We start from the raw sequence: 6947 nt of genomic DNA, 5'->3' as shown, positions 1-6947 counted from the left end.
CCTAGGGGTTGTGCAATTAGTTTTGTGATTAGCCTATGTTTAATACTTCTAATTAGTGTCTAAACATCTGATGTGACATGTGCTCAAATTTAGCACATGCCTCCCAAACACCCCCGAAGTGTGGTTCATTCTGAGGATCTCACGTAGAGTTCCATGGTTTTGGGTAAAGAGATATAAGAAAGGTTGTATAGGAGAAAAGAGCACAGTGACCTGCCAGAGATTAATACACACATGGACGACGACAGAGATAACCGATCGAGGAGTAGACGGTAGCTAGTGAAGGGCCCTCAGCATATCAGCACATCGTGCAGAAATCTCCACACCATATGCTAGACGATGCAAGATAGTTACATCCATCTCAGATATGTGGTGTGGCCCACCACTAACTGCAAAGGGTCAGGAGTGAGGAGTCTTCCTTCCGCCTCCGTTGCCAGGAATGAAATGCCCGACAGCCAGAGTCGTTTGCCGTCCGAGAGCACTCAACGGAACCGTACGAGCAAATGAACTGCAGCCACCCCGATCGCATCATCCACCCGTGGCAGTGATTCTCCTGCCAACCATGCGAGAAGCTACAATCCCGAATTCCCGATGCCTCCTACTTCTATGATTCAAGTTTGAGCTCATCGATCGATCACTAGGTAAATCGACAACAAATGGCTCTGGATCGATCGGTTGCTCACGACGGTGGTTAGGAAGAGTGAGTGCAGCAAAGCTTATGTAAGAGAAAGAGGGAGAGCACAGAGATGACGAATGGCGATGAGTACATGGCAATGAATCAAGTCCCGATATGTGCATGTGGCCCATGGGTAGATAAAGAAGGATAATTATAGTATCAGATGTTACAGATTTAAACCACTTATTTTCATTGAGTTGCATTGCACTCCCTCTGTTTTTCTTTATATGACGTTCCGATGAAAATTTTTGCCTGCTTCCAGTGCAAATGTTTGGTCGGGAACGTCAATTAATTACGAACGGAGGTAGTATATAACAGTAGTGTACACCAGCCGGATCGGAGCAGAGTCATTATTACCGGAGTATAACACACCAGAGAAAAGCACATAAAAAGGCTGAAGGCGCATCAAGATCGAAACTGAAGCTATGTGCTGCTTATCAGAACGTACTAATTAATTAATAAGGCAGTAATGTAAAGATAACAAGTAACCAATAAATGCAACGCAAACAAGCAACTGAAAGAATTTCTCAGAGGTGTCCGGTTCGTTTTGTTCTCTTTTTAGAAGGGGAAAACTGCGGGGGAGTTCCACACAGTGCTTCAAATTTTAATTAAATAAAAGGACATAATTACATAGTAGACTCTAGCCATTGTACATTTTGTACTACTGGAGCTCTAAGCTGTTCCTTCACTCTCAAGAGTTAGAGAGAAACTTGACCTTTGAGCATCAAAGACCACAGCTGAAGATTAACCCTACATATGGTGTGGGTCAATCATGGGTTGATCCAAACTAGGCTACCAATATTCCCACCGATTGACAAAATCATGAGCTGGAACTGGAAGCCTTGAACGCAAACCAGCACCTATTGACAGAGCCCCCATAGAATCAAAATGTGTTCATGTCTCCCAAATCTAGATGAAGCTTTGTCATACACATTGTGATTGTTCTCTAACACAAAAAAAATAAATTTGAATTGCATTGTAGTCGTCTTAGGGGTGTTTGTTTCTTTAGTCACTCCTAAAATTCCTGTCACATCGAATGTTTAGATACTAATTAGGAGTATTAAATATAGACTAATTATAAAACCAATTGCACATATGGAGACTAATTTGCGAGACGAATCTATTAAGCCTAATTAGTTCATGATTTGGTAATGTGATGCTACAGTAAACATGTGCTAATGATGGATTAATTAGGCTTAATAGATTCGTCTCGTGAATTAGCCTCCATTTGTGTAATTAGTTTTATAATTAGCTCATGTTTAGTCCTCCTAATTAGCCTCTGAATATTCAAGGTGACATGAATTTTAGTCCGAACTAAAGATCGAAACACCGCTGTAGAATACCTATAGAATGGCTTGGGGGAGGGTGAGAGACAACGTGTGTTTATATCGGCGCAGGAGAACGGCCTCTTGAGGCCTGCCAATTGCCAATAGTGTTATGCATGAAAGTTAGTCCCGAGTGACAAAAAATGAAAATATGACCATAAAGAGGAGGTTGACCCCGGCCCTGACGGTGGTGGGTGGTAACTAAATAAAGACGAGAACCCTGGCTAAGTTAATGACTTGATGTTGAACTGTCAGTGAACTGTACACTTTTCCTCGTCAACTTAAATTTTTGAGTTGAATTCAGTACGTGAAATTTAATATGGTATCAGGATCATAGGTAATCTTAGCAAGTGCGATTAAATAAGTAATTTAAGCTGTCATAGGTCTTGGGTATAAATCCTAGCAGGAACGATTAAATAAGTAATTATAGATGGTTTTTATATTCCACGTTTGAGGCTTGGGGCTTTGGGGAACCTGCACATGAGGGGGTTCGTTGAAGTATAAGTGAAATGTCCATATTTTTCTCATAAGTTTAAACTCTTGGATTGAATTAGTCGGTGCAGGTAACTTAATACAAGGTTTATATAGATAACATGGGTTGCATAGATAGATGACTTCATAGCTAGTCTTTTTCTCCCTAAATAAATTACTCCCTCCGTTCTTAAATATATGACATTTAGAACAAACTATTTAATCCAAAAATGAACTAGCTAGCTTGTCCTAGATGTCATATATATTTGAGAATGGTAGTAATTGTTGAACTATATGCACTAAAACACTAATAACTGATCCTCAAACAAATGACAAGAATAATATTTCATGAAGTGTGTAGAACTATGAGACAAAGGATTAATTTGGATTAGTCGATACATGAAGATCATTGTAGTGTCCTTAGACGTAGAGAAATTAAAACCAGCAACAACGACATGACGAGGATCAATGAAACAGGAGTTTGTGTCCTTTTGCTTTTTTGCGGGATAGGACCTTGTGTCCAGGCGGGTGTACATACGAATGGTGTAATCGTAGCACAACTTTTCTTGCAGGTATGGTGTAGAAGCATTTAGTAGCAGTCATGCTCGTGTAGGTACGTACGTGGGGATGTGTGGATGTGGTCCAAATGTCAAACGCGTCGCCTTCGCTCAACAATTTAACGTTGTCTAACACGCCTCAAGAACACCTCGCTTCCTCAGCACAAGCATGCATCAACTTCCCTGTTGGAGATAGAGGAATATGCTACTATTACACATCAGCAAGCGGACTCGATTGAACAGGGCGAACAGAAGAGAAAGTAACACAAGAGAAAAACCCTCAGTCGCGGACAAGACCATTCACAAAATTTTGAAGTTTAAGAAAGTCAAGCGCCTTCGTAGTGCCAACAGGGTCAAACATGCATTGCCGATGCCTCACGTGACTAAATTAAGCTATGGGTATGCTTGTTGCTTGTTCTCTTTAGACCAGATCGATGAAAACCGAATTGCGTAGAACTGAAGAGCTCCTTTACGGTACTGGACTATACGAGTGTGAGAAAAGGACTAGTATAAAAACATCCGATGGTTAAGATTAATTGTATACTATTGAAAACTTCCCTTATGGTATAAATAGTATAAGATAGTAGTATAGATAGTACAAGGGTATTATGGTCGATCCCTCGATGTTCATCCTCGATGCGATTCGCCACAAGCCGAGATGCCTCTCTCCCGTGCCGAGGTCCGGCACTCGCACCACCATGCATCGCCATGGCCGAGCCAGGCAGCATCGCCATCATTGATTGCTACGCCGACACTGCATAGTGAGCGCCTGAAGATCAACAAACGGAATCCCCACGTTCTCCACTCTCCATTCATTGCTCTTATCGTCCTCACGCGCCAGAGCACTAACAAGGCCGGCCACTAGAGGCACCGGTAGGCCAACGAGAAAAAGAGCCACCACCGGTAGCCTAACGAGGAAGAAGATCTGTTATGTTTTGCATGAAGGCTCCTGAAGGAACTCATAAATAAAGCCCTAATTTATGTGTCTTGCACAGCTTGCACATAACCCCTTAGAAAAATTCCACCTACAACAATCAAGTCCAAGCCCCACCTTTTTGCATGTTTAACCCCAATTTTTAACCTATTCGCAAAGCTGCTACGAGGAATTGAGAGAACTAAACTAGTAATAATTACTAAACTACCCTTACTAATGAATGGTTAGATCTTCTCTATACTATATACTACTATGTAGTAGTACAGGGTACCGTAAAAGAGCTCAACCGAAAAAGGTGGGTAGAGTTGGGCGTATGTATAAGGCACATGACAACAACCTCTAAGTTGAGGCTTTACCATTGGCCCACAGCCAGGTGGTTGAAAGTTAATTCGAAGTGCCAAAGATGGGCACAGAGCTGGAAAGACAAGCCTAACTAGCCTGACTTAAGGGCTCTTTTAACTTTGCTATCATCGTCGTACTAGTAGTCGTCTAGTACAAGCCGTGCTATGTGTGTATCTTCATTTTCATGTTTTCAGGAGTATTAATTAGGAGTTAACACGAGTTGCACATGGTACGCATCCATCCTGCAAGCAGCTACTACTATACCTGTATACTTGTAGTGTTTAATTTTGTATTATGCTGCTAGTCTGTCTGTTTATACATATTATATTTGCATAACTATATCTATGGGCCCCACTCGTTCTCTAGGCCATGTTCTTGTGTACGCATACCGCGAACGGATATATATCGTTCTACTTTTACTCATTTTACTCTCCTCACCTCACCTATTTACTAGCTTTGTCCACTTAACCACCTATTTACTAGCTTTGTCCACTTAACCCTCTAAGCAAAATTTAGACTCACTTTGTTCCCTAAACCATTTCCTTTGGTCCAATCTACCCCCTAATTATATTTCTCTTTTTTTCTTCACACACAAGTTGAGTTTTAATTTCAGATTTTACTAGTTGACTTATAACATGATGCTCTATGTTATAAAAATACATTAACAACTTTTCATGATTACTTTTCATACAGTTTGTATATCTAAGATCAATTCCTAACCTAGGAAAATAATCATGAAAAATTCTTAGTATAATGTTTCAACATAAGGCATTATATTTTGTATCTGCTCACAAAATTTGAACTCAAAATTCAACTCATACACGAAGAAAAAAATCTAATTAGGGGTAGATTGGACCAAATGAAATAGTTTAGGGGAGTAAAGTGAGCCTAAATTTTGTTCAGTGGGTTAAGCGGATAAAGTGGATAGGTGAGGGGAGTAAAATGGACTTTTTCCAAAAAAAAATAAAAGCACTAACAAAGCATCAAACAAATGGCAGTCTCTTCCATTTTTCTGCAGCGTGCAATTGCATATCATACTCGTCTTGTTTTTTTCTAAAAAATTGAATTATAATAACATGATCACAAACTCTTCATGCACTTATCTAGAGAAGCTTCCTCACCCAGATAGAATGGGGTTAATGGGAGTACGGGACTCAGTGGGCCTCTTAGCTAAGCTACAAGATATAAGTGCCGTGCCACTCTTAGCAAACTGGATCAGCGATAAGCAAGATGATTTAGAAAAAGTTGAGGAACAACATCCAAGACAACAAGCACATCCACTGCCTACGGCAGGTCAAAATGTATTCCTGGTGTCTTCCAAACCTAGATTAAGTTATGGCAATATGGCATATGTATTTCCTATATATGCATGCATGATTACATACTCCCAAGCAGTAAGTCAGAAACAGAACTAAAAAGGCATTGCATATATGAATTTCAATATAGCTTAGGAAGGGCAAGAGGATGTCAGTATATAGAGGCAATGACCCCTGTGCAGGCTCTAAGCCTCTAGCAGCCGGATATGGATATACATAGATAGCCTGCGAGACAAGTATATATATGAGATTCTACACATACGTGCCCATAATTTTCCATGGATGTGTATGGTACTTGAATGTGTGTGGTTGGGAGTACCAAATGGTACTTGAACGTGACAGTCTCGCTTCCACAAGCATGCATCAACTTCCCTGTTGGAGATGGAGGAAAGAAAGCAAACTCGATTTGCATAGGGAGGGAAAAAAGAGACAAGAGAAGATTTCAATTAGCACTTTGATAATGTATTAATATCATCCAACACAGCTCATGCTATGGGTAAGCGATAGATAATTAAGCTGATGGCCTGTGTCGTTCAACCTGTTTTCCTTCTCAGTATGTGTCGACTATTGGGGTTTAAATACCTCAGTATCATTCAGCGCTTCGGCGGAAGGAACACGAAGGGCATGCATCTGCGCCCCCATGGCTCCTCAGCACTGGCCGCAGAGTCCCCCTCCCATGGAAACACTCCAGCGACTTGTTGTTCGTCAAGGCTGCCACCAGGGACCGAGATCAAATGCTTCTGCAATCAGTGCAAGCAGTCACAGCTAGTCACTGACAAGGTCAATACGCCCCTCGCAATTGCTTCTTGCTGAAATGACCCCCATGACGAGATTCACATTGTTCTCGATCCAATGTTCTTCCGTCCCTTGCATGAGCATTCACACAATTTTAAAGCTTAAGAAAGTCAAGCACATTGGTAGTCTCCACAGGGCCAAGAATGCAATTCCGATGCCTCACATGCCTAAATTAAGCTATGGATATGCTTGTTCTCTAACCCTGATCGAAGAAGAGGGGATTGCATAGAAGCGAAAAAGGGTGCCTGGGGAAGATAAAGAGGAGTTGGGCGTATATATAAGGCACATGACACAACCTCTACATTGAGGCTTTACCATGGTCCATGGCTGACATACGAGTGGGTGAAAGTTAACCCAAAGTGTCAAAGATGGTTACTAGTTACTACTACACCTAACCAGTCGGACTCAAGGTAAGGGCCCGTTTAGCTTTGCAGTGGCAGTCCAAGGCTCCAAGCCGTTGCTATATGGGTAACTTCATTTTCATATTTTCAGGATAATTATATTAAGATTTAAGAGTTAAAACGAGTTGCAAAT

Source organism: Setaria italica, chromosome I (assembly GCF_000263155.2).
Source record: "Setaria italica strain Yugu1 chromosome I, Setaria_italica_v2.0, whole genome shotgun sequence".
NCBI classification, from domain to species: domain Eukaryota; kingdom Viridiplantae; phylum Streptophyta; class Magnoliopsida; order Poales; family Poaceae; genus Setaria; species Setaria italica.
The sequence above is the reverse complement of the archived record's forward strand: the minus strand, read 5'-3'. Positions refer to the sequence as shown.